General features: G+C 34.5%; 1 protein-coding gene across 15 annotated transcripts in view; it reads right to left on the bottom strand.

The window, feature by feature from the left end:
• Positions 1–26,087, bottom strand: part of LOC105224097 (chondroadherin-like protein) — a 171,217-nt gene that overhangs the window by 86,534 nt on the left and 58,596 nt on the right. Inside the window, exon 1 of one of the 15 annotated variants that reach the window (XM_049458843.1) lies at positions 3,527–3,557. The exons of 13 other annotated variants lie outside the window; for them this stretch is intronic. The gene's annotated coding sequence lies outside the window, so the exon portion shown is untranslated. Of the gene's footprint in view, positions 1–3,526; positions 3,558–26,087 lie in introns of those variants that run through there. One more of the 15 variants, XM_049458842.1, reaches the window with a different exon arrangement.

Here is a 26,087-nt window from a genome sequence, read left to right as displayed (position 1 = left end):
TGCGACAGCTGAGCGCTGAAGAGATACCCAGAAAGCGGCAGACCAAAGCATGTTGTGCATACAAAAGCTTGTAAGCGAGCAGCTTTTCGGCGTCTCCGGCTGGTTGGCTGCGTCTTGCAGCAGTGCCATCTCCACTCAAGTAAAGCACTAAATATGACGGCGAATCCAAAAAAAAATAAAAAATATCAAATGCGACAACTAGCACAGTGGTGAGTAGTGAAGTATCATAATACCACACTAAGCACTTTCACTACAGATGATATTCTTCTCGGGAAACGCCTCTTCAAAATTTAATTCATTAATGAAATATAATTGTATCCCGCTGGCAGCTTAAAATGCAGTCAAAGTTATTTATTTGCATATCAAAAATGAAAGGGAATGTAGTTTTAAATGTTATTAGGAGATAAAAATATATTAAAAGAAGAGCGTAGAATAATGTAGTAAAGAAAAAAGAAATAGAAAAGATTTGTACTTTCGTTGCGCTATGGATGGCAGCAATAATTTCACAATTTAATCCAGATTTACTATTTAAATATTTCCTTATTGCGGATGTATTGAAGTAGAGTGATTGGCACCCACGCGTTGAATTATGAGTTCGAAATTCGAAGCTTTGGTTTGAAAAAAAAAAACAAAGCAAAGTTTACAATAAAAACCAATAATGCGATCGATCAAGTCTATTGATTAACCACTGAGACATTCGGTATAACAGTTGAACACCAAACCCAATCCATACTCTTGCTTCTTTCAAGCAGCCGTCAGTCAACACCATCAAAAGATTAGTGAAATAAGTTCACCGGCTGTGGTCGACTGAAAAATATTGGACCTTGGTTTTCGGATAATCATCTCATCATAGTTAGGACTATTTTCTAAAATGCTACTGAATTTCTAGAGTAAGTCTAATGTATTAAATAAGGGGGAGATGACTGAAGGTCTCGCTTCTTTGTAATAAAAGAAAAAAAATAAAATAATGAGGATTCCAAACATAAAACCCATACAAACGACTAAAGTTCTATAGTTAAAAAGGAATTGTATCTTAAAATAATCTTATTTTTCCATTTTTTTTGCATACCGTTACAGCAATTTGTTTCTTTTTCTTCACTGACTGACGCTACATATCGCTGACCTTACTTGGCAGCAGCACTCAACTGCTGCTGTCATTGCCGCTGTTCTCGTTGCACTTCCACGAAGCTATATTTCATCTTTATTGCGTTTAAGTGCCATCCTTTGACAAATGTGATAGCTATTCTGGAGTAGCTTTTAATGCGTGCAACAATTTGGTATACACCGCGACATTTCACTTTCGAAACTCATTTTTTCCTTGATTTCTAAAAGAAGATGTTCACAAAAGATTTCAAAATTTGTGTCTCTTCTTCTATTTATAATTTTTTCTTCTTCTACTTGGAATGCTTTACTTCACAGCTGCGCATCATTCCACTTTGTTTGTAGAAATTGTCCGAGTGCTTATTATTTGAGTTTCACTTCTTCATATTTATGTTTGCGGTTAAATTTCTAGTTGTCAGCTTAAAGTAAAAACATATGTCAAAATATTGACGGCACTGCGCCCCAGAGTGTGTTTATTTGTTTTGATTTGTGGGGGAATGTCAAGTAAATGCTCATCTGTTCTCACATGTGTATGTATGTATATATATATATGTATATGTGTACCCCACATATGCTGCTGAGTTAACATACCTCTTTGACATGCCTGAGTGTATCGGATTTCGAGGTTTTGAAAGGTTTAAATGTTCACCTGAGGCAACTTAATATAATATGAGACTATTGGAAACTTAATTGCATGCAATATATAATACAATTATACATACATAAATACATAAAAAGGTGCTGACTTATAGAAATTGAATGATTGAGAAGTAAATAAAAATATGACAGAGTTTCAGTGTCAAACCAATTTCTTATGAGAGTATTTGATAACAGTAACAAAAGTCAGGAATATATTAGCATTTCAAAAGTTGTTGGAATTTAGAAGGTTTTCAATAAGAGCGCTACAAAAGTTTTAAATAAAACAAAAAAGGTTTGGGATATGAATGAAATTTTTCATTCTTGGGAAAGTGCTTGCGTTTGATGCCATTATGTATGGAGCGTTCTTTTGCACGGCCACCACGACCACACTTGCAGAAGTCTAGACGCTGAACCCAATTATCGACGTTGGTAGAAAATGGTATCAACATGATTAAAAAATAGGTTATGCTTAAGGATAAGTTTTATTTTCAGGAGTCTTATACTAAAAATTATATAGAATTGAATATTTTAACTAAGCTCCAGAAAAAGGTACAAAGCTGTATTGCATTAATGCTAGAAATCTCTGAATAGTTTAATATACCGAAATCATTGAAAGCATACCTTTTTGAATTACCTACTCACCCTGTGAAAATGGTTGAAATCGGATTATAAATCCGGTTTCTCCCGTATAACGGTTTTATTTAAAACTACTAAAAGTTCAATAATCAATAACTAAATGCATCAGTGACACTACATGTTACTCCTGATGATGTAAGAGTGCTTTTTGGGAGCCTGAGTCCAAATTTCGCGATCTTTAAGTGAAATCAGACAAATTCATACCTACTCGAACAATTTGAACCAAATCCGGTACATAATATTATCTTAACGATCCTATGTTTTCTGATTTTTTCAATTTTTGTTTTGTCTGAATATGAAGTATTTGGTTACACCCGAACTAAGCCTTACTTGTTACCTAAGGTTTTGCCATTAAGAAATAAATTATATGTTTCTTTTTTTTCTAGAATTGGTTGTTGTGTATATACGCGAACTAGTCATTTGATTTTTTTAGAGATGGATCTGAATTTTTTAACACAGTCCCTTTTTCCCCAAGAAGGAAGACATAACATAGATGCTATAAGAAATGCACCTGTGCACCACAAGTGTTATGCAACCTGTTCAGCTAATGTAACATTGCAGAAAACAGCTATTATATATTCTTCAAACACAATTTTTTACCAACCTCTGAGATGTCATTTAAAATTCGTTCCAAGTGAAGATCATTGGTTTTGGCATTATAAAATCGTAAGTTAAAGAAAATTTTCAAAATTTGGATAGGTAAATTTACAGAAATTAATACATGTATATACTATAATTAATAACATGTTTTTAAGGTTTTTTGACATCTTTCAAGTTGAGGTAATTTACAAATAAATAACTATTCAGTGAAACTAACCACAAATTAAATTAAAATATAAAAAGATATGTTACGCAAAAGTTGTCATTTTTGATTAATTAAATATAATTTTCATAAATTCCACAAAATTAATCAGCAGACAAGGAAAGCAATATTTCTACAAATAGTTTCCCGCTACAACATAGACGATGAAAAACGAATTATTGGCGCATATCATTTACGCTTTGTAATAAATATAGAATGTACATTTTTATTGAAAAAATTAATTGTATTGAAAATATTAACATTTTATTGAACTGTTATTTTAATAATTCAAATTATACCGATATTGTAGTTAATTATTATTATTTTTTATTAAAATATAACACTCACATTTACGAGCTACCAAAATAGCTGATCGAGTGCTGCTGCATATAATAAGCAAGCAAAATTTAATTAAAAGCACACAAAAAATGCAACCTTATACACTAGAGCAACCATTAGTGACCTGCTGACTTGATAACAGATGCATTTTATACTATATATGTATGTATGTATGTACATATATTTGAGTAAGTGTATGTATAAATGAGATATACATATGTGTATTTTACATATGTACTCGTATATATATAAATGCTTATATGTAAGCATGTGTGTTCTGCGAATTTCCCATTAAAAGCTTGAATGCACTATTTATGCGTTAATAAATTGTTGTTGTTATTAATATTTTTGTTGTTTTTATTGTAACAAATTTGCTTTAAAATTATCTTTATTGCTGTTTTGTTATGTTATTTTACTTAAAATTATTTCATTATGCATGAGTGTGTGCACATACAGACACATGCATACTTAATGACATTACGCATTCTGCGCATGCGTGTGTGTGCATGTCAGTGAGCGACAATTAAGTGCAAACAAAAGTACCGCAAACAGCATAAATTCATTAAATAGCTGCCAAGCTGGCAAAAACAACAACAACAAGGTAATTTTAAGAATTGAAGCAACAACAAAAACTAAACCAAAATAAACAACAACAATAACAAGTCGATTTTAATTTCATAAACAAGCAAAAATTTACCGGCAAGCAAACAAATAAATAATATTTGCAACAGCAAATTAGCGCAATACTGAGTGGGGTGTGGCGCAGTAGAGTGTTGCAAGGCGAAAGGGCGGTATTGCCAGTGGCTGCTGCGTTGGTTATGTTGATTGCATGCCGCACACGTACGCAAGTAATTGCAGAATTATTACTAATTTCATTAGAGCGCATTGCAGTAATGCGTGGCGCATGTGTGCGTTAGAGAAACACGCACACATACAAAAATGCTCGCAAAAGTTGTTGTTTTTATGGCAACGACATATGTAAGCGCGTTTGTCGACACACATAATGCATCGTAATTAAATGCATTTGCATAATAAATTAGCAAAACACGCCGAATGCTGCCACATTGCTTGCCACATGCAGCTAAAGGCAGGCATGGTGAAAAAATAGCCGCAAAGCTGCGTCACACGCGCAAATGTGTTGATATAAAGGCATAGAAAATGTGCAAAATCGCGAAATTTTAATTATCATTTTAATATGCATGAAATTCTGCGCGAAAAAACCAACACACATATTTGCATACAAGTGCATATGAAATACAAAGCGCTGTAAATGCAGTCAAGCACACACTTGTGGCAAGCACACACCCATGCGTATATGTATGTATTTGTATTCCGAGTTTGCTAAGCATGTGTCTGCTCCGCTTGCCACAGCATTGTTATTACAAGTGTCGCTTGTGCTACTTTTCTGCTCATTGTCAGTTGGCATGACGAGTGTTGCTGTTGTTGTTGATGCTGTTGCTATTGTTCGCTATACTATATTTATTTTTTGTGTTGTCAATGCATTTTCCTATTTTATGGTTGTTTTCCTTTTACCTACTTTAGTGCCATTTTTTTGTTGCTGTTGTTGTCACAATTACTAGCAATCGTTGCAAAATATGGTAACGCCGCAGCGTAGCGGCAATGAAATATGTTGCATGTGGTGACAATTTCGTTTGACTAACAGCAGGAGTGAGTTTCGGCGTATGCAGTCATGCCGACGCCAAACACTGTTTCACTTTTGGCCACAAATAATACCAACAACAAAAATGTGAAAGTTTTCAGTTTCGTCGAAATTGCCTATTAAAATGTTTCAAATGCATGTAAGTCAGCTGCAGCTGCCTGATGTTGCAATATATGCAATATTATTGTATGTGGTAGGTGGTGCTGTGTAAGTTTTTACTCAGGGAACCAAGGTTCAATAACCGAGTAAAACTTAAAATTGTAAGACTTCGTGCTATGTCTACAAAAAAACCGTTTCTACTAGAAGCTTATAGATTAGTTTTTAATCTAGAAGCAATTTGTTGAAATCTAAAATCATAACAAACTTTCTCTCAAAATAAACGAAGGATTTTGATGAACTTAGAATCTATTTGAAGTTTGTTTTCTTCATCTCTGATTTACAACAAGCCTAATGGGTCATTTAATTTACGGATGTATTACAGGAAAAAAATTTAATGCTATATGTAGCTTCAAACTTACTCTTGAATATGTATTGCTACACAGTATAATTGTTTTGTTCACCTAACGGTTGCATATATCAACCAAAAGTAAGCGAGGTTATAGAGAGATATATATATACATATATAAATGATCAGGATGACCAAAACGAGTTGAAGTGCGGGTGACTATCTGTCTCTTTGTCCGTCCAGTCTGTTTGTTAAAAATTGTTTGAACCGGGTTAATCTTCACTTAAATCTAATATATGTATATAATATAAAAATTTTTGAATTTCCGGATGACTTTATACCGCATATGTCGGCCAATATGTGAGTTATCTTATTAAAATTGAGAGAGCGTATTTTGTTTGTGCTTGGGATGATTAAAATCGGATAAAAACTTGCCATAGGCTCCATATAAGTTGCAAGCCTTATGTAACTGAAGGTATTTCACTGGCTTTAATCCTTTCAAATTGCAATAATAGGAAATGTTATAGCCGAACTTAAGCCTTCCTCACTTGTTTATTCTGTCATTCTCTCTCCGGCAATTTTTATATTTTTTGCGCTACGTTTATTTGCTATAACCTTATATTTATCTCTAACTCTATCATTTATTAGCTTCCTTCTTTTCCTCCTCTCCAAGTTCATTTATTTATCTCTCTATTAGTCCATCTTGGAAAGGTATTAACATGAAGAAGCCAGCACGACAGACTTACAAGAATAGATAAATTGGGAACACTCGAAAATATCTCCTCTTATGCCAGCAAACAACAGCTTCAGGGCATAAGCTCCATGTAAGATCATGAGATCGATAAAAAAATCTTTCCAACAAGGAACAAAATGCCTTGAAGTTTGGGTTAAATGAAGGAGTTGATTATTTATGCAAATATTGGCTGGAATTGAAAGCTCAAGAAGCTAGATACAGTTAGCAGTTAGATTTCATAATAGCCTTCTTCTATTTGCTACTATGACAGTGTTCTAAACTTCAGAAAGGCCTACTAGTGCTTCTAGAAATACACATGTAATGCTGAGAGAAGCAAGTTAGAATTCACTCTACTTACATATTAATTCAACAGTATCTAAGATACTTCGTATAAAAAACATAAATCAAACATGTACGATTTACCGAAATATATTATAGAACTCCTTTTTGTTATAGAATACTTCAATGCTATCCCCCAATGCGGCTGTTAGCTGGCCATTATGGTCAACCTTTAACAGCCACAAATAGTAACGGCTACACAAACGGTAATGACAGTAGAGTGAGGAAGTCAAGCGCAATAAAAAGAACGTAAATATAAACAACAATAATAAAATAACGCTGACCGATGTAATAAAAATGTAGGTTAAACTTTTGCGGAATTCATTATGGAAAGTTGGCATCCGCCAAGCCAATACATACAAACATACATACGTATGTACATAAAGCTTTATGTATACAATAAATCTATATTTGTAATAAATCTGTTGACCAAGCGCACTGATGGTGGCAAGATGGCAAGTGCCGCAAAGGTATGACACAGTTGAACAGCTGCTGTGCTCCGAACATTGTACTCGTGCTCCAAATATTTAGTTGAAGCATTTTTATAGTTGCCCCATTTTTTCCCTTTGTTTAGCTTACTTTTTTACTATGAAAGACATTTGCATGACAGTTAACTGCCACTGATTGATACGTGCGGCAGTAGCAAGAGCGACATTTCCCATAAATATATATGTATTTAAAGAAGGAAAACATAAAAAAGTTAATAAAAAGTGACAACAAAGCATGCCGACAACAAAAAAGTGTTGCAGCAAAAAACAAATAAAACTGCTGAAAACAACAACAAAAAAGGTTTATTTGACTGCTTTGTTATTGGAACGCACCTTGCGGTTAACGAAGGCAATTTATCAGTGGGCGCAGCAACGCCCAAGCTGCTAAGCGCGTCAGCCAAATGAACCAATGACCAACAGTGTGTACGAAAAGTACACGCCCAAAAGGGTTGCACTTGAAAACGGAATATACATATAAGTGCAGTTTTGTGAGCAACAAAAAATAAATTTACGTATATGAATGTGTGTATATGTTTCAATATTTTTTATATCCATATAAATATGTATGTAGTGTGGAGTTTCTATTTGTTTATTTGCAGAAGCAAGTCAGCAAACGAGCTGGTGTAAAGCGCAAGGTGCGCATTTGGCAAGCAAATATACAAATATATACTGTCTGATACATATATACAAACACACATACTTATATAAATAAATAAGTATGTATATTCTCAAGCCCTTCCATGAACTTGCATATATACTTGTATGTATTTGAAACTTTCCGCCAAGCTTCACAAACAATTGCTTTAGTAGAATACACACAAAACAACTCTAATGAAAACAGCAAACAATTTACAATAATAAAAATAAAAATGAAAATAAAACAACAACTTTTTCAATGTGTGGCAAAAAGCGGAAAAGTCGTTTCGAGCTAGCCTACTGTTTGGTGTATATAGTTACCACCCCTTGCTCTGTAAACCTTCACATTGCATTCCTGTATTGCCTACACGTAGTAATACCTTTGTGTGGCTCCATTGTCGGCTTTACGGTCCATTGTTCTTGTCTGGTACGTGGTACAATTCGTGTTTGGCATGCGTGGAATTTATGACCCAACTGTAGAATGTGTGCAAAATGTAAACCTTTCAATCTGGCATTTTTACAGCTCAGATTGATAAGTTGGGATTTTCATTTACTGGGCGTGTCCCAAAAGCTATTTGGATGTTTTGTGTTGGGAAGTGGCAGCTAGGAAAACTACATAATTTAGGGTTTCTTTTCTGTTGGTTATTTTAGTTTGCTAGTGAGTGACCTTCTTATTATAGCCTTTAGAGATTAGCACTACTACACTGTTGCACCTGTCATCGGTTTCGTTTAGAATATCATACCCAAATAATGTTTTTCTAATAATTTCTTTTCCATTGACATGGGAAAACAAGCTCTTAGGTCGTATTTCTGCAATAATGTTCGAGTATTCATAAAATACCAGGAAGCAGACTAAAGCAAATAATAATAATAATAATAAACTTAAGTTTTCTCGTTTTCCCTCTATATTCAAATTTAACAAGCTTGTTCAATTCGACGAAATCAATTATACATGTCTCTGGAAAAATTGATACTAAAGTCAATGTTTCCCAAATAAGAGTATAAATATGCAAAGTCCTGAGCTTTGGAAAGCACAGCAGATTATGTTTAGCAATATTTATATAAGAACATAAAGCAAAGCAAGGCTTAGCTATGTTCTAAAGTCAGTCATTCTCAAATAAATCTTAAGAAACTTTCTTCAATAACCCATAAGATATTTCTACAAACGTAATCAGTTAGGGAAGTTAATAAATATTATAACTATTGATATCATAAGCTTCTGTTATCTATATCACTTGAATCAGCTGTTCGAATCAACAAAAGTGTAATCAGTTGAGATGGTAATATACACGGTTCTTGTTCTTGAATGAACAATGGAAATGTCATCCCAATAATTTGGAGCACCTGCACATCTGAAAATACGGAGGCGGTGAACATTTTTGAAAACCAACTTTTAAGTTCTGAAGCTAACGGATTGTATCTGCTTTTGAAATCATGTATTTTCAGTTTATGATAATATACATTTATCCTTACCCAATAATAACCTAAATTAACTTAAATTAGCTTAGTCAACATTATTGTGATGCCTCACCTCGTATTTAATAGCTTGAATTCAATACTTACGGTTTAAGAAAGGTGGAATCATTTTTTTTATAAAAATTGAAGGCTGTTTTCACAAAATATCTACTTAAATGGAGAAAACTAACCACTAAATTAAGATATAAAGCTGTAATTTTATACAGACGACCTCAGTAGTAAGATGCACTTGTGGGCAAAATTTTTTGAAAAAGTGGACGCGATCCCGTCCTCTATCAAGTTTAGTGTACATATCTCCAAAACCACTTAAGCTACAACAAAAAAATTTGCTTAGTTGAAAGCCTATAAGAACTTCTACTGATAGTGTGAAAATGAATGAAATCGGAGGATGCCCTGCTCACTGCCCATACAGCGGTACTGTTAAAAACTACTAAAAGCGCGATAAATCAATATCTAAATACGCCCGAGACACTAAATTTTACCACCGAGATGGTATTAGAGAGCTTTATGGAAGCTGGTGAGAAAATTGGACGATGGGCGTGGCACCGCCCACTTTTTGGTGAAATGCTACATCTCAGGGCCTGACGAACCGATTTCAACAAAATTTTGTACGTGGCATTCCTTTAACATTCTTATGTCACATTGTGAAATTGGGCGAAATCGAAGAACAACCACGCCTTGATCCCTAGGTACCGAATATTTAGACCCCGGTACTTCTAGTTGAATTTTGATCGAAAATATAGGTCAACATGTGATATATATAATTGAAATTAAGGGATAATAAGAATTTTACACCATAAAGTATTTCTCTGTATGTCTGTATGTAAAAATGGTTTGAATCGAACCAATACTTCTCTTAGGTCCCATATATTTAATATTAAGTTTTTCGAACTTCGGGTGACTTTGTATCGCATTTATCGGCCAATATGTGAGTTATCCCAATGAAAATAAGAGAGCGTGTTTTATTCATAACAGTGTATTTTTGTGACTAAAATTGGTAAATTTGAACGAAATCTTGGCCTAGCCTCTATATACTAATATCAGGATCCGGCTAATATTACTCTATATGATTGATTTTACACCATAAAGTATTTCTCCTGATTTGATTCTTTCAAGTTGCAGGAGTATAAAATGTTCGGTTACACCCGATCTTAGCCCTTCCTTACTTGTTATTTGTAATTATTTAAATTTATTTTTGAAAATACACAAAAGTTCATACTTTAAATTTGTGTTGATGCTTTTCATATTCACATGACTTAATATGTTTCTAACGGTTTCTTAATATACAACATAGAAAAAAAAATAGTTAATACCACTATCTTTACTTTTAGTTGTTTTTGAAGTAAATCCATTAACTAACCCTGAAGTAAACAAAGGCCTGACTAAATGCTGCTAATGGAATTTTCATGTAAATTTCTTACCAATCTACATGTAACACGCACATGGATTAGTTGGTACAACGCATTAGAAAGCAGTAACAAATCGAAGAAAAATTACCTTAATCCGCGCTTAAGGGCTAATTATGACAACTAAGCTGACACATTAACCCTATAGATACAAAGCAAAAGAAACGGACGGCCTAGATGGCTTAAAAATTTGTAAAAAAAAAAAATATTTTAAGGTCAAATTGTGCTTAAAAGCTCATGGTTATTAGAAGAAAGCAACACGAAATATTTATTTTATTACTGTATTACAAAAAACGTGCATGTCGAAGCACATTAATTTGCAATTTATTTCAGCTGCCCAACTGCGCCAAATATACCTAAAAGTAAGTAATAAATGTCGAAATTCGTAGAAAATTATTTTGAAATCAATTTGCAATTTGCGCACATCTTCGCAACACTAAAATCAATCAGCATTACAACACGCTGGCAAATTGCCCGTAGCGCGAATCTAGTAGCTGCGCAGTAGCCTCGAGTAGCTATGCTGTGGCATCAATGAAGCCCCATATTATTTGGGATTGAATTTTCACTTTTTTATTTCGCGCATACGAAGTTAATAAAAAAAATGTGAACATTTCGCAAACCCAGCTGTGTCGAACAACTTAAATATTTAGATTTTTTCGTTGAAAAAATAATAAAAAGTCATAACAATAATAACGGCATTAAAGCAAATACCACTTGGTGAAAACAAAACAAAAAACATTAATTCGAATACTTTTTTATAACTTAATATTTTCATAAAATTTTTTACATATTTTAGTCATCATTTTTATTGCTTTACAGCTTCAAATCTTCCGCATACAAAAAAACTGATCATAATGATAAGTCTGCCAGTGAGTCTACTGATGAGTCTGCTCTGAAGGCTACACCGCCGAAATCGCGGTTTGATGGCAGTACAATAATCATAATCAGCATAACAATACATTTTGAATAGTCAATCCAACATGCTAGCTGACGCTTAGCGCTCCGACGCAGTTGGCAGTCTCGTAATGAAAGTTATAAAATAAAAGCAATAAAAGCCAACAAATTCTGGCAGCAAATCAGTGAAACAATAAAAATACGGTGGCAGCAACAACAATAGCAAATGAGTAGTAATAAGCATGTAATGTAATGGAAAGCTATGAAAATAAATAGCCAAAATGTATACTTTTTTATACGCTTCTAAGTACATCACATTCTACATATTTGCAAGAAGTGGGTTGAAAAGGCGTAAAATGTAAGTCAAATCGCAACTAATTCATAAGTATGTGTGTCATCGATGTGTTGAGTATACAACTTTGATGAAGGTTAATGAGTTGGTTTAGTTTAGATTAAGTCATTGCTGGCACACACTCAAAATTAACACTTAAACTGAAAGAAAATGGGTAGAGGTGAAGTTAGGTCGGCTTAGAATACTACCTTAAGGTGTAAAACCATCAACCAAAGGATCGGAATCCAAGCAATTTTGTATAAACTAATACTATATACGAGTATAACTCATACACTGACCGACATATTCGGCATAAAGTTTATTAGAAAAATTTAAAAAATATGTAGTATATAGGAGGATGGGAGTTGGAGTGGTATCGACATGATTTTATCTATTAACTATTTTCAAGATATACACATACTAAAAAATGTTCCTTGGGTCCCCATATTCGGCAGCTAGGAGCTTGAACAGTTTTGGTTGGATTTGGAAAATTTTTGGTCATACGGTGGCATACTGTAAAGAAATTGCTAGTGCACACTTTTATCCCGTTATATTAATTACTTCTTGAGTTGTACATTGGAAAGCAAAATAATCGAATGGAATATGCGACATGGGAATGTGAGAAGAAGAAATTGTATTTATTTGGGGTATTTAGTTACTATTTTATGGCGATTATAGTAGTTTTTAACAGCAGCGTTATATATAGCAAGAGTATAAAAATGGGTGTGGGCCTTGTAAAGCTATTTATTATGCTCATATTGGGGGAAAAGACACTGAAATCTCTATATTATTAAAATATTGGGTTGTCAAAAAAGTCTTGCGGTATTTTTATTGAATCAATTCGTGTGGCACCCACACATCGAGCTTCTTAGCGACTCCAAGCTTCTTCAAATGGTTTATAACGGTTTGACGACTACTCTGCCGGTCTCTTTCGACCAATTCAGCGATTTTATCGCAATTTTCGACGACAGGCCTTCCGAAGCGTGGTGCATCTTCGGCCACCTCTACAGCAGAACGAAAACGTTGAAACCATCGTTGTGCGGTGGAAATGGAAACTGTATCGGGTCAATAAACTGCACAAATTTTATTGGCGGCTTGAGATGCATTTTTGCCTTTATCGTAGTAGTACTGTAAAATATGCCGTATTTTCTCTTTATTTTGCTCCAAGTTTGCGACGCTATAACTCACGAACGACTTAAAAGAAACGACAATCAATAAAACACGTGAAACTAAAACTAGAACTACGCGCTTTCAGCGCCAAGACTTTTTTGATAACCCAATGTTAGAATATAGCCTGAAAATAATTTTTAATGTAATTTATATATGATAATTTTTAATTTAATTTGTTATTTTTGAGGAATTTAACAAATGTTTTCTTCTAAGATTCTCTAAACAAATACTTAATACAACGGCCTAATTTACCATGAATGAACCTATATTTTCCAAAATTCCAAAAAATTTTTGAAATATGTCGTTTCCATCTACATATGTATTTTGAAACAATGTTATAATACCAATTATACAAAGAAATACGTTAAACTGATTTCATCCATTCAATGATGATTTTTAGGAAAACATAAATATAAATAAAATTTAGAGGAAATAATACGAACTATCTCTAATAAAGATATTTTCGATAGATTTGGCATCATGGAAAGCAGGGCAAAAAGAAAACAAGTAATGCTAATTTTCGACGGCAAGATATACCTTAATTTCGACCAACAGAAGTCCTTTGTATGAGAGACAAACATTTAAAAAACAAAAATTTACTATAAAAAGCTGAAGTTAGCATGGGAACATACATATGTATATATGGGGTATTCAAAACTTTTGAGATGATATCTGGAAAATCGTTAGCATTTCTGGAATTATATGGCTTCAAGAAACAAGGAAAATACATAATCATATAGATTGGAGTTTAAATCTAATTTGTTTTTAAACAAATATAACAAGGACTACATTTTCTAGAATTAAAAATGAGACTAACTATATACATACGTACATAAATTAACGAACAAAGAACCACCCGCAAGCTCTGTTAGCTTTGCACTTTTACAATCACTTGCCATTTGTGCGCTTTCCTTAAGAAATTGCTCAACTATAAGCTAAAATGTTCAGTAATAAAATATAATTTTTCTGCTTCCTTCCGTCTTCAACCCTCTGTTACGAATACGTGCAACAGCTGTGCCGCCAGTAAGCGTTAGTTTTGAAAGCTCACATCCTTGCAAGTGCAAACTATTCAACTGCGAAGAATGCGATGCAATGGACAGAATAGAAAGGCGAGATATTAGAGAGACGGTGTGTAGAATCAAGAAAGTGAAATTGTTTTGTTGCCGTCCGCCAAAGTCGAAAGCAGCTGAAATTGCTTTAAAGTACCAACTGTTGAAAAGTAGTGAATGTCCTTTTAATGTTCGTGAGTAAGAAAAAATTAGATCAAAGGATGTTGCTAGATAATGATCGCCACTTAAATACTTTATATTCTTAAATTATAGTATAACAATACGTATAAAATAGTTGTAATAATAAATATAATAATAATATATATAATTTATTAAATTTTGTAATGTTATCTTCAAAATTTGCGAAACTAAAGGGTGATTTTTTAAGAGCTTGATAACTTTTTTTTAAAAAAAAACGCATAAAATTTGCAAAATCTCATCGGTTCTTTATTTGAAACGTTAGATTGGTTCATGACATTTACTTTTTGAAGATAATTTTATTTAAATGTTGACCGCGGCTGCGTCTTAGGTGGTCCATTCGGAAAGTCCAATTTTGGGCAACTTTTTCGAGCATTTCGGCCGGAATAGCCCGAATTTCTTCGGAAATGTTGTCTTCCAAAGCTGGAATAGTTGCTGGCTTATTTCTGTAGACTTTAGACTTGACGTAGCCCCACAAAAAATAGTCTAAAGGCGTTAAATCGCATGATCTTGGTGGCCAACTTACGGGTCCATTTCTTGAGATGAATTGTTGTCCGAAGTTTTCCCTCAAAATGGCCATAGAATCGCGAGCTGTGTGGCATGTAGCGCCATCTTGTTGAAACCACATGTCAACCAAGTTCAGTTCTTCCATTTTTGGCAACAAAAAGTTTGTTAGCATCGAACGATAGCGATCGCCATTCACCGTAACGTTGCGTCCGACAGCATCTTTGAAAAAATACGGTCCAATGATTCCACCAGCGTACAAACCACACCAAACAGTGCATTTTTCGGGATGCATGGGCAGTTCTTGAACGGCTTCTGGTTGCTCTTCACCCCAAATGCGGCAATTTTGCTTATTTACGTAGCCATTTAACCAGAAATGAGCCTCATCGCTGAACAAAATTTGTCGATAAAACACATTTCGAACCGAACACTGATTTTGGTAATAAAATTCAATGATTTGCAAGCGTTGCTCGTTAGTAAGTCTATTCATGATGAAATGTCAAAGCATACTGAGCATCTTTCTCTTTGACACCATGTCTGAAATCCCACGTGATCTGTCAAATACTAATGCATGAAAATCCTAACCTCAAAAAAATCACCCGTTATATGCACAGGTAATCAAATACAGATGACAAAACTCATCAAATATACTTTGTTTCAAATCACTCTCAGTATTAATTATCTGCAATATATAATAATGATAAATATATACACATTGCTCGAAAGTATCCAAAAATTGCTAATTGTTCCTAATTATGATTACATATCAGTGATAAATCGTGGTAATTATTGCGTAGTCGAAAAAATCTCTTCGCATTTTGTCAATAGATGTCGTTGCAGTCGTTAACATATCTCCAGTGCTACCAATGACATTGTGTCATACCATATAGTGTTGGAAAGGTGAGATTTTAGCGGGGAAGTTGAAAAAAGTTACAGCCGAGGAAAATTATGAAAAAATTTGCTATATTTTGAAAAATTTCTATAAAAAAGAAAAGACTGCCACGCAAGCTACCAATGAAATTTGTGAAATTTACGGAGAGGATGCTGTATTAGTTCATGTAGCGCAATAATGGTTCGCTCGCTTCCGTTTTGGAAATTTCGATGTGAATGATGCACCTCAATTTGGTCGACTTATCGTTAAAAAAAATCAATGAAATTATGGAAAACATTGACCAAGACTGTCCCATAAGCACCCATGACATCGCTAAGGAACTTAATATACGTGGTCGCAAAACCGCCTTGAAAGGTTATGCTGAGTGTTTGGTGAGATTGGAATTGAATCATCTACTATGAGCTTTTTCAGCCTGGTCGAACGATTGATTCTTTTTTTATTGTCAAGAACTGATGAGATTGAAGCAAGGAATCGATAAAAAATTGCCACAAGTGATCAACAGGAAGGTCTTCCATCAGACCACACACATCTTTGATGACTCGCAAAAACTGAGAGAGCTTGGCTGGAAAGTTTTGATGATGATAAAACGGATATCGGAATACCATTTGTTTCGTTCAATACAGAACTCTCTTAATGGAGTAAAGTTGGACTCAAGAGAAGCCTATGAAAATTACTTGTCGCAGTTTTGCGCTGATAAACCAGAAAAGTTTTACAGTGATGGAATAATCTTTCTAGCCAAAAAAATGGCAACAAGCGATCGAGCAAAATTACACACATTTGGTTCATTACAAATATAAAAAAATAAGTTGAAGTTTGATTAGAAATACGAAAATATTTTTTCACTATAAAATCCTGAAATTACAAAATTAATGAAGAATTATTTCAAAAATAATATTGTGAACTAAAGTAATCCAAACAGAATGATTTTATTTGCTGTCGTTTCAAAAATATTGAAAATAAGTAGTTTTAATAAGTTTGGTAACGACGACTTCCATCTACCTTTATAGTAATGGTATGTGATTAAGTTAGCGAATAATCATGACTTTGTCTAAGAGACTATGGGTCTAAAACTGATTTCGAATCATCTATTTTTTAGGCGTAGCTTCTTAGGGAGCCTAAAAATCTTTCCTCCACTTTTGAGATATTCAAATGAAATTTAATACGTTTTAAAAGTTCAAAATAACTGATATAATTGTATTAGGATTTTGGTTATTTGCTATTAAAAAGTAATATAATCACTATGAATAGTTCTAAATTTAGGAATTTGCACTAATAAACGCTTCATTAATGTTTGATTGTGGCTTAACAAATAGTCTTTTATTTTAAAAAGCTGCAATTATTTTAAGGAAAGGACGCTCAAAACATCTAACAACTAAACAATAATAATGAAAAGTAAAGCCACTGTGAGATAATAATGTAAATAAATGCTATAAAGTGCTGTATACTTACATACATACATACATACAGACATGCTAACCAACATTGTCCGTTTACTAAGAAAAATCATGGTTTGTCAATAGAAAATTTAACTAAAGCATATCAATTAAATCTTTTTTTTACACATGACTGTACCGTTGTTTGTGTGAGCGCAATAGATACATTACTGCCCGGACCAAGAAGCAATGGTTACTACATCTTACTATTGTATGTAGTACGTTTTTGTTGTTATTTCAAAATAGTCACATCAGCGAAATGCTAACAAATGCCAATACAATATACCAAACAAACGAAATAAAACGTGAAAGCAGAAAACAAAAGCTCAAAAATGTTGACAAAGAAGATATCGATCGCAGCAGCCAGCAGTGTGTAGAGAGCAACGTTGAAAGATCACGGCATTGCAAATAGTTTGCAGGGAGGTAGAAGGTGCAGGGAAATTGAATTACTAAAATGCTTAGAAAATAGAGCAGCGCCAGCAGCAATATAGGTGGTCGGCGAATAGAGAAAGTCGCCAAGAGTAGGTTTGGCCAGTAGAAAGGTTTGTCATTGTTGCACATTTCTTTTTTCTGTTGTTTGTTGCAACAGTTGTGTTGCAGCTACAAATGGTTCGTTGCATGAGACCAGCGAAGCTGGTACATACTTGTACAACTGCATTAAATTGACCCAATTTAAATGGTCATAGGAAAAACTGGCCAACGGCATACATACTATATAAAATTAGAATGTAACGGTATTTACGTGTGTCAGTGTGTTATAAACTTGCAATTGTGGCATGCATTTGTTGCAAATATTTGCTTTTTCCACTTTCTGCTCGTTTAGGTAAGCATGTATTAGTCCTTGCATGCCAGCATTTTGTTAGTCGAGTTTCTATTTATGTACAACAAATTTTCATTTCATTTCATATTATACATATGTATATAATTTGACTTGATTTGCGCCCCGTTTTATTGCCTTTCACAGCGCAGCAAAGCTTTTGTCTTGTCATACGCTTTATTTTTAAGCAATTTCCAGCAGTTTTTGCTACTTTTTTCCATGCCTCCAATAAGTTGAGCCCATTTCCAAGCAATCAAATGACAATTTAACTTGACTTACATACCGAGGCGCTGCTGTGGAACATACACACACGTACTTATGTACGAGGAATTGAAATGGAAATATACCTACAAGATGACAGTCAATTTTCGCAAAAAACTTAGCGATTTGAAGAGATTCAAATCAACGCAAATAGTAGCAAATAAAAATTGGGGTCAGGCAAAATGAATGTGAACAACAGCAATAACAACAATGAGAGCAACAATGTTAGTAGACTGTAGAAAGCCGCTTTGGGAGCATCAGATCAAGTCAAGTCAACTTGAACTATTCGCACACAGACTCACCCTCACAAAGCGTTCCCCGTCCGCCCACATGCTACCGTTGTAAATTGTGTGTGTTTGTGTACATTTAAACACAAGTCAGTCGAAAAAGAAGCACCAAGGCACTGATAAACAAATCAGCGTTTCCCAACAAGGTTGTATTTGCTTTGGCAGTAATGCGGTAAGCGCTTGTCAGCGATCCTGATTTTCAGAAGCGCACTGTGGGTATTTTAAGCGAGAGAACTTCTTAAAATAAGTTACATAATTTATTTAACTTAAACTCAATTAAGTGTGAGGAAGTTGTCCTACATGAACACATACACAGTTATTATAAAAAAGATTTCATGGTTTTTATGAGCATCTGTTTACCCTGAAAAAAGAGATTTTTCTTAGATTACCTCTATTTTCTTATCCGAGTTATATATCTTTATATATAAACAGTACGTGTCAAGTTGTTTGTCCGCGATGGACTCTTAAACTACCAAATAGATTTTCATAAAATTTAGCACACTGTGTCCAGTTCGAACCAACTTAGGAGATAGGATAGTAAAAACAATACATAAATAAAAAATACAGTGAAAGCTCTATTACATGGACGGTCTATTAAGTGGACATATCCATTAACCATGCATATTGGCCGGTCCCAAAATTTTTTGATGTTTATTAAGTACAATCTGTTAGAAGGATGACTCTATTAACGGGACAGAAAAGTTGGTAATCAGACATTGAGAAAGTAGCCTTAAGTTTGCCTTTTTTGCAATGATTATTTGTATAAACATATTCAAAATTGAACCTCAAGTACAATCCCCTGGATTCTAATACCGACAATAACGTTTTCGCCTTTATTCGTAAATAAAATTTTCACTGTATTGAGTAGTTTATTATATGAATAATAGTATAAAATGTATACCAAAGCAACGCGTGGCCGGATCCACTAGTAACCATATATAACTCCTGAAATGTAGCTATAAAATCTTTCCTTAAGCAAGCAGAGAAGAATTAAATACAGACAGTCTACTTTTTGATCGTCAAAGCGCCTGACCGAGCCTAATAGGTCCTTTATTTTAGAGCTATACTAAATTCTTGTATCACTAATTTTCTTGGTCCCTGGAATGTGTACTATTCTTTTACCATCGAAATGGCTATACTTATTTCGAATCCCTTTTATACCAATTCCCGTAAAAGGACTATTAGAATTTTAATTTTTAAATTACTCCTAAAGATCTTGAAACATAATGAAGTATTTAATCATAAATAGTTTTAGTTTGAAAGAAAGTAGTTTAAGGCTCAAAACTTAGGCTTAGAGAACATTTTGACATCAATTTTGAGAGAACATTTTCATAGTTTCGGAAGAATATATAACTCATATCATGACTCATTAAGTCTATAACTAATTAGTTGTAAAAAATTATTTCTCTTGCATGGCACATCATATGCACTCAATGGCATAAAAAAATTTAATACTTAACCTAAAAATCAAAGATCTGCTATAAAGCAAAAAAACGGTGAATCTCAAAAGCGAAAACGCTAAATTTCTAAAGAAATACGTACAGTGTAAGTGCGTTGAAAACTTGGCAATCGCTTGGGAGCAAAGGCACAAAAAGAATGAAAAACATAACACGCCAAGTGGGCGGTTGAGCTTAGCAGAAGTGGTGTCGAAGCAATAAAGCGAGCGAACTTGGTAATCTGATGATTTTGAAAGCGCCATCGACCGACATCGGAAGAGCGCCGGTGGAATTGCCGGCAATGAGCGGCAACAAGAACACTTCATGATTTACGTGAATGAATGAAAGAAAGTGCAAATAAAAGAGATAAAGGAAAAATTTGAAGAAAAAATCACTCGAAGATACGTATAGTAAAATACTTGTCACATGCTTGCACGAGATATACTTACATATACTTGTATTTACGTATCGTATACGAGGGTTAAGTGCCACAGCACAGTCAGCACTTGAGCGCATGCTCGTAGGAGTTATCTAAAGCGCATCGAAAAACAACAATGTACAAAATGTTACACTATTGTGTGCGTTGTTGTTGTTGTTTTCATAGTGTGTGCGTGTGATTTTTAGTAGCATTGACAGCATTGGCGCTTCAGCAACACAGCAGCGCGATTGCGTGATTGTTAGCAGTTTTCTCCCACTTCCTTCCGACACCCACTTTTTCACATTCTTTGCTTCTTTGGGTGTATTTGTATGCACCAGTTCCGTTCCTTTGCATATCTTATGGCAAATTTCATTTATTGCTTATGAGACTCGACGTTGTCGCACAACAAGCGCGCTCATAGCCTTATATAGACAACGGCAACAGCAACAATAAAGCTAAGCAACAACAATAAAGTCTAGAAACAACAAAAATAAACCACAGCAAGCAAGGGAAAAAATAAGATAGAAAAGCGAAATAAATCGAAAAATGCTGCTGCAAAGGATATTATGCCCTTGCTGTACGACGCCGCGCGATCTGGCACACTGCACATTGTGACGCTTGCGCCATGGGGCCAGCATGTCAAGGTTCCGCATTGTAAATGCCAAGCAAATTGTGTCAGTTTTATTGTTTCTGGCAGCCAGACGCCTTCGGGGCATATCATTTGTTGCCATACTTCAACAGATCAATTTCAAGTTTAAAGGAGAGGAGGGGGGAGGGGCGGACAGGTGACTTGAGATAGTGTGACTTGTAACTCTATTATTCTCTTGATAATAATCAACAGTTATTTACATTTGCTCTTCACTTTCTCTTCTTATCATTTCTTAGCTTTTAAAAGCATTTTCGTGGGCGAAGTATTGATTATGTAAGAGGACTGCGTTTGTTGCTTCGCTGATTGAATTTTTATGAATTATTTTTAGATACAAATGAGGAAGCTGTTAATTAATTGCAATCAATTTGTGATTTAAATAATAAATTGAAGTCGAAGATATGGTGTAAAATGTGCTGTTGCTGAGTTACGTTGATCCAGATTTTCGATTTTCAACCAAAAAAGAGTTGAAATTCCAGTTATTGCGTACATTTCTAACCACATTTATCATAATTAAATGCATCAAATAATGGTTAGGAACAACTTAAAGAACTTCGATAGTAATTATGAACTTGAAAAGTTGCGAACTTCGTTTTAAAAGCTATACTACTGTGAATGATAGCTCTCAATACACAATACATAATTCTCAAGCTTCAGAACATTTTCGTCGGACTTTATAGTACTTTATAACGGGTGATTTTTTTGAGGTTAGGATTTTCATGCATTAGTATTTGACAGATCACGTGGGATTTCAGACATGGTGTCAAAGAGAAAGATGCTCAGTATGCTTTGACATTTCATCATGAATAGACTTACTAACGAGCAACGCTTGCAAATCATTGAATTTTATTACCAAAATCAGTGTTCGGTTCGAAATGTGTTTCGCGCTTTATTTTGTTCAGTGATGAGGCTCATTTCTGGTTGAATGGCTACGTAAATAAGCAAAATTGCCGCATTTGGGGTGAAGAGCAACCAGAAGCCGTTCAAGAACTGCCCATGCATCCCGAAAAATGCACTGTTTGGTGTGGTTTGTACGCTGGTGGAATCATTGGACCGTATTTTTTCAAAGATGCTGTTGGACGCAACGTTACGGTGAATGGCGATCGCTATCGTTCGATGCTAACAAACTTTTTGTTGCCAAAAATGGAAGAACTGAACTTGGTTGACATGTGGTTTCAACAAGATGGCGCTACATGCCACACAGCTCGCGATTCTATGGCCATTTTGAGGGAAAACTTCGGACAACAATTCATCTCAAGAAATGGACCCGTAAGTTGGCCACCAAGATCATGCGATTTAACGCCTTTAGACTATTTTTTGTGGGGCTACGTCAAGTCTAAAGTCTACAGAAATAAGCCAGCAACTATTCCAGCTTTGGAAGACAACATTTCCGAAGAAATTCGGGCTATTCCGGCCGAAATGTTCGAAAAAGTTGCCCAAAATTGGACTTTCCGAATGGACCACCTAAGACGCAGCCGCGGTCAACATTTAAATGAAATTATCTTCAAAAAGTAAATGTCATGAACCAATCTAACGTTTCAAATAAAGAACCGATGAGATTTTGCAAATTTTATGCGTTTTTTTTTTTAAAAAAGTTATCAAGCTCTTAAAAAATCACCCTTTACTACATATAATATTTTCCATTATTTTAACCAAACTTATTGCATTAATGGTTTAGCGCTGAGCATGACTATAGTTGGTTTTGACATTGGGCTTAATATCATATTCCTATTATGATCAATTCCGAGTTCTGGTTGACCGTTTAGCCCCTTGGGCTGAATTCATATCAGACATGTCTTATTAGAGGTTGATTTTCATATAATTATCGTTGAAGCCATTAATATATATTAATAAAGCTAAGTGAGTGTAAACCCTTCAACATAAATTAAAAATATGCCACATTTGGTTGTAATTCATTAATGATTTCCTCGAATATAAATGGGAACTCTTTCGCAACATTTTTATGCTCTTGCAATATGTAGCTATATTATTCCCTATATTTAATTAAGGGATGCTGGTGTCTTGACGATACTTGACCGGATATAAATATGCAGGGCTTGTAGTTACTGTTGAGATATCTGAGACTTAACGACAAGGCATTTACGGGATTTATACTTATTTAAGGCTTTGGCCATACTTTTGTTTCAGCCTAATTCGAAGTATTTGAATGTATGTATGTAGATATAACTGATAATATATTACACAATAATATATAGGAGTTTAAAATCCAAACTAACTGACTTAAAATCTTTTTCAAGTTTGTTTTTGCAGCAGCTCAATTCAAGTCAGCAAAAACGGGATAGTTATTCCAAGCACCCTATTTTGCGATTTAACTTAAAACCTTTGCTCTCTACATAAAACATACACAAGGCTATATACTATTTAATTTTCTAGCAAAAATTTGCAACACTCAGTGCAAACAGGTCTTCTAAATTTAAGTGCCTACTGTGTGTCGCAAGCACATCGCGTCGATGTTAATGCGACTGCGCCCGTTACTAACAAGTTTAACGAGTGTATTACTCGTTAGTTGGCCTTTTCGCGTGTCAAACGTTTTTGTGCGCGCAATTTTCAAGCACCTAACACCGTTTCTTTATTAAAGGTGTATATGAGTGACTGTGTTATTGCGCTGGAGACTTTAATTTGCATGCGAGTCGTCGAGATGTGGTAAAAACATGCAACTTGCAGTCAACAAGCAACACACACAATCATACATTTGGAGGCATAAATGGAACCAACACCGCCTCTCAACGCCTTATAAGCATATTCAAGCGTTTCTAAGCACACTTGCAAGTGCTTATGCCAATGTGTGTGCTGGTGGTGGTGTGTTAATAAGTGTGCAATCATAAAAATTATTCATACCTGTTTGCTAGAGTCCAGCTGCGGATACCATGCGTTCGTGGAGCTGCGGAGCGGTGCAGTGCGAAGTCTGCTTAGGCTGACATCATCGACAAAACAACCCATTCATTTGCATTTACTCGTCGGTTTGTATGTGTGTGTCAATAATATTCTGTTAACTAACCAAGCCTGACAACCCATTAACCAGCTCGACCGACACACCAAACATGCACCGCGGTAAGGTTACCGTCACTAACGACAATTTTTTCTAAAATAATTTTTCAAGTTTTATTATGTATTTTTTTTTTTTTTTTTTTTTTTTTTTTTTTTACGAGGAGGAAGCATCGAAAGCCTGAACCCAAGTCAGTGTGGAACTTTAATCCGAACTAAACCTCCTACTGTCCTGTACCGAACCCCCCGGTACCACCGTCAAGTATTACGTCGGGAGGAAGGTTGAGTATTACTCATACGTACGTGATGGTCCTAATGCATTCCGTAGCAAGCTGCATTTACTTGGCCCCACCTCGGTTTGTCTTATACCCCCCTAGTACAGTGGTTGTCACCCAAAACCTCCTTGTCTGCTCCAGTCATGGTTTGTGTGTCGCGTCTTAGTTGTTCGTTGGAATTTGTAGTAAGTTTTATTATGTATGTACGCATGTATGTGTGTATATTTCCAGTTTGTTTAGCGCTTTAAAATTCTCTAGAATTCTCTTATCACTTTTGACAAATGGATAAATCATGTTGATATACTTAAGTAGTAAGGCAAAAACAAAGTAAAACACAGAGAGAAGAAACCCTAGAAGACTGCAAAGCTGGTGACTAATATTCGAAGGTTAAATTTGTAGCCGTTTTTTCATATGTCACCCAGAGTTGCGTAAATAGAGAAACACGTTTTGCAAGTAGCATTGCGAAATCTGAGCTTTTTCAAAGACACTTTTGAGCTTCTACTTAACCCACTTCAAGTTATTTCCGCGACAGCCTTTTAAAATGCTGTAGCACAGCTGTTTTCGTGGCAGTTACAGATCATAGTAACCCCTAAGATACATATATGTATATATTCTTTTGTATTGGATTTTTTTCGGGAGGGAAATAGAGACAAAACTAGAAAGTCCCCCCTTCTATGTATTATAGTTAATTTTTGACTCGTCTAAGTACATACATATTAAGGACCTTTTTCGCATATAAAAGGCTTAATTTGAAGTTGATCTGGTATATAGCTTCGACTATATGAGCGAAATCGTACGTGTTTTTTAATCTGATGAAATTGGCTGCTAACTTCTTAAACGCATTTTTCTCAAAAGATCTTGATATGTACATATGTATGTATATGTCAAAGATTAATTGAAGGAATAAAATGTTTGATAATACTTTTGTTTTTTAAAGCACTCCAAAGGGGCTTTTCCACAAAAAGCTAATTGCTTTTGAAAGCCAATAGACATATATCACAAATTACAATGTTGACCAGTTCTTCGAATTTTAAGCAAAAAAATATTTTCACCGTCAAATAATTTTTTTCAAAGGAAGATCGAAGATCGACTGCAGGATCAAAGGAATTAAAATTTTTTCCAAAATGAACCCCGATTAATATAATAATTTCAATACAGTCCATAATATTTTAATGTCCGCTTGAGAGCTATTCTTTTTTCTTATGGGTAGTAGAGTAAGGGTCTGCGAACATATGGAGAAAATAAAAGAAAAGCTTTAAGAAATAAACGGATAAGTTCACGAATACTATTTGTTTTCGTATCAGAACTTTCAAAACTTCAAAGAAAAACAAATGGCAGCTACCTTCATAACTCTAAGTTGATAAATTTATTCTAGAATTCTAGAAACTTAGTAATTTAAATTGAATTTGTTGTTTGTAGCTTTAGTACTCCCTGATTGGCGAGAAGTAATTAGTTGTTTTGAGCCGAGATACGATAAAGGGGGCTAAAGCATATTTTCCATGAACCCTAATTGATTCTGAAATATTCTCTATTACACCATTGAAGTTTCCTGGAAAAACCAAGTATTATTTTCACCGTCAACATCATAGACTTCACCTTATCAATCATAAGAATATGTCACAAATTTGCACAACAACTACGCAAGTTCAAAAAAATTCATATTATATTCAAAGCAGCAAGCAAAGCCGCTGTCTGCAAGCGAGTGAATAAACTGTTACATTTAAATGCATACATACATACAAACCTATGTGTGCGTTATCGTTATATGAT

Source organism: Bactrocera dorsalis, chromosome 5 (genome assembly GCF_023373825.1).
Source record: "Bactrocera dorsalis isolate Fly_Bdor chromosome 5, ASM2337382v1, whole genome shotgun sequence".
In the NCBI taxonomy this organism is placed as follows: domain Eukaryota; kingdom Metazoa; phylum Arthropoda; class Insecta; order Diptera; family Tephritidae; genus Bactrocera; species Bactrocera dorsalis.
Note: the sequence above shows the minus strand (reverse complement) of the source record. Positions and strands in the feature narration are given on the sequence as shown.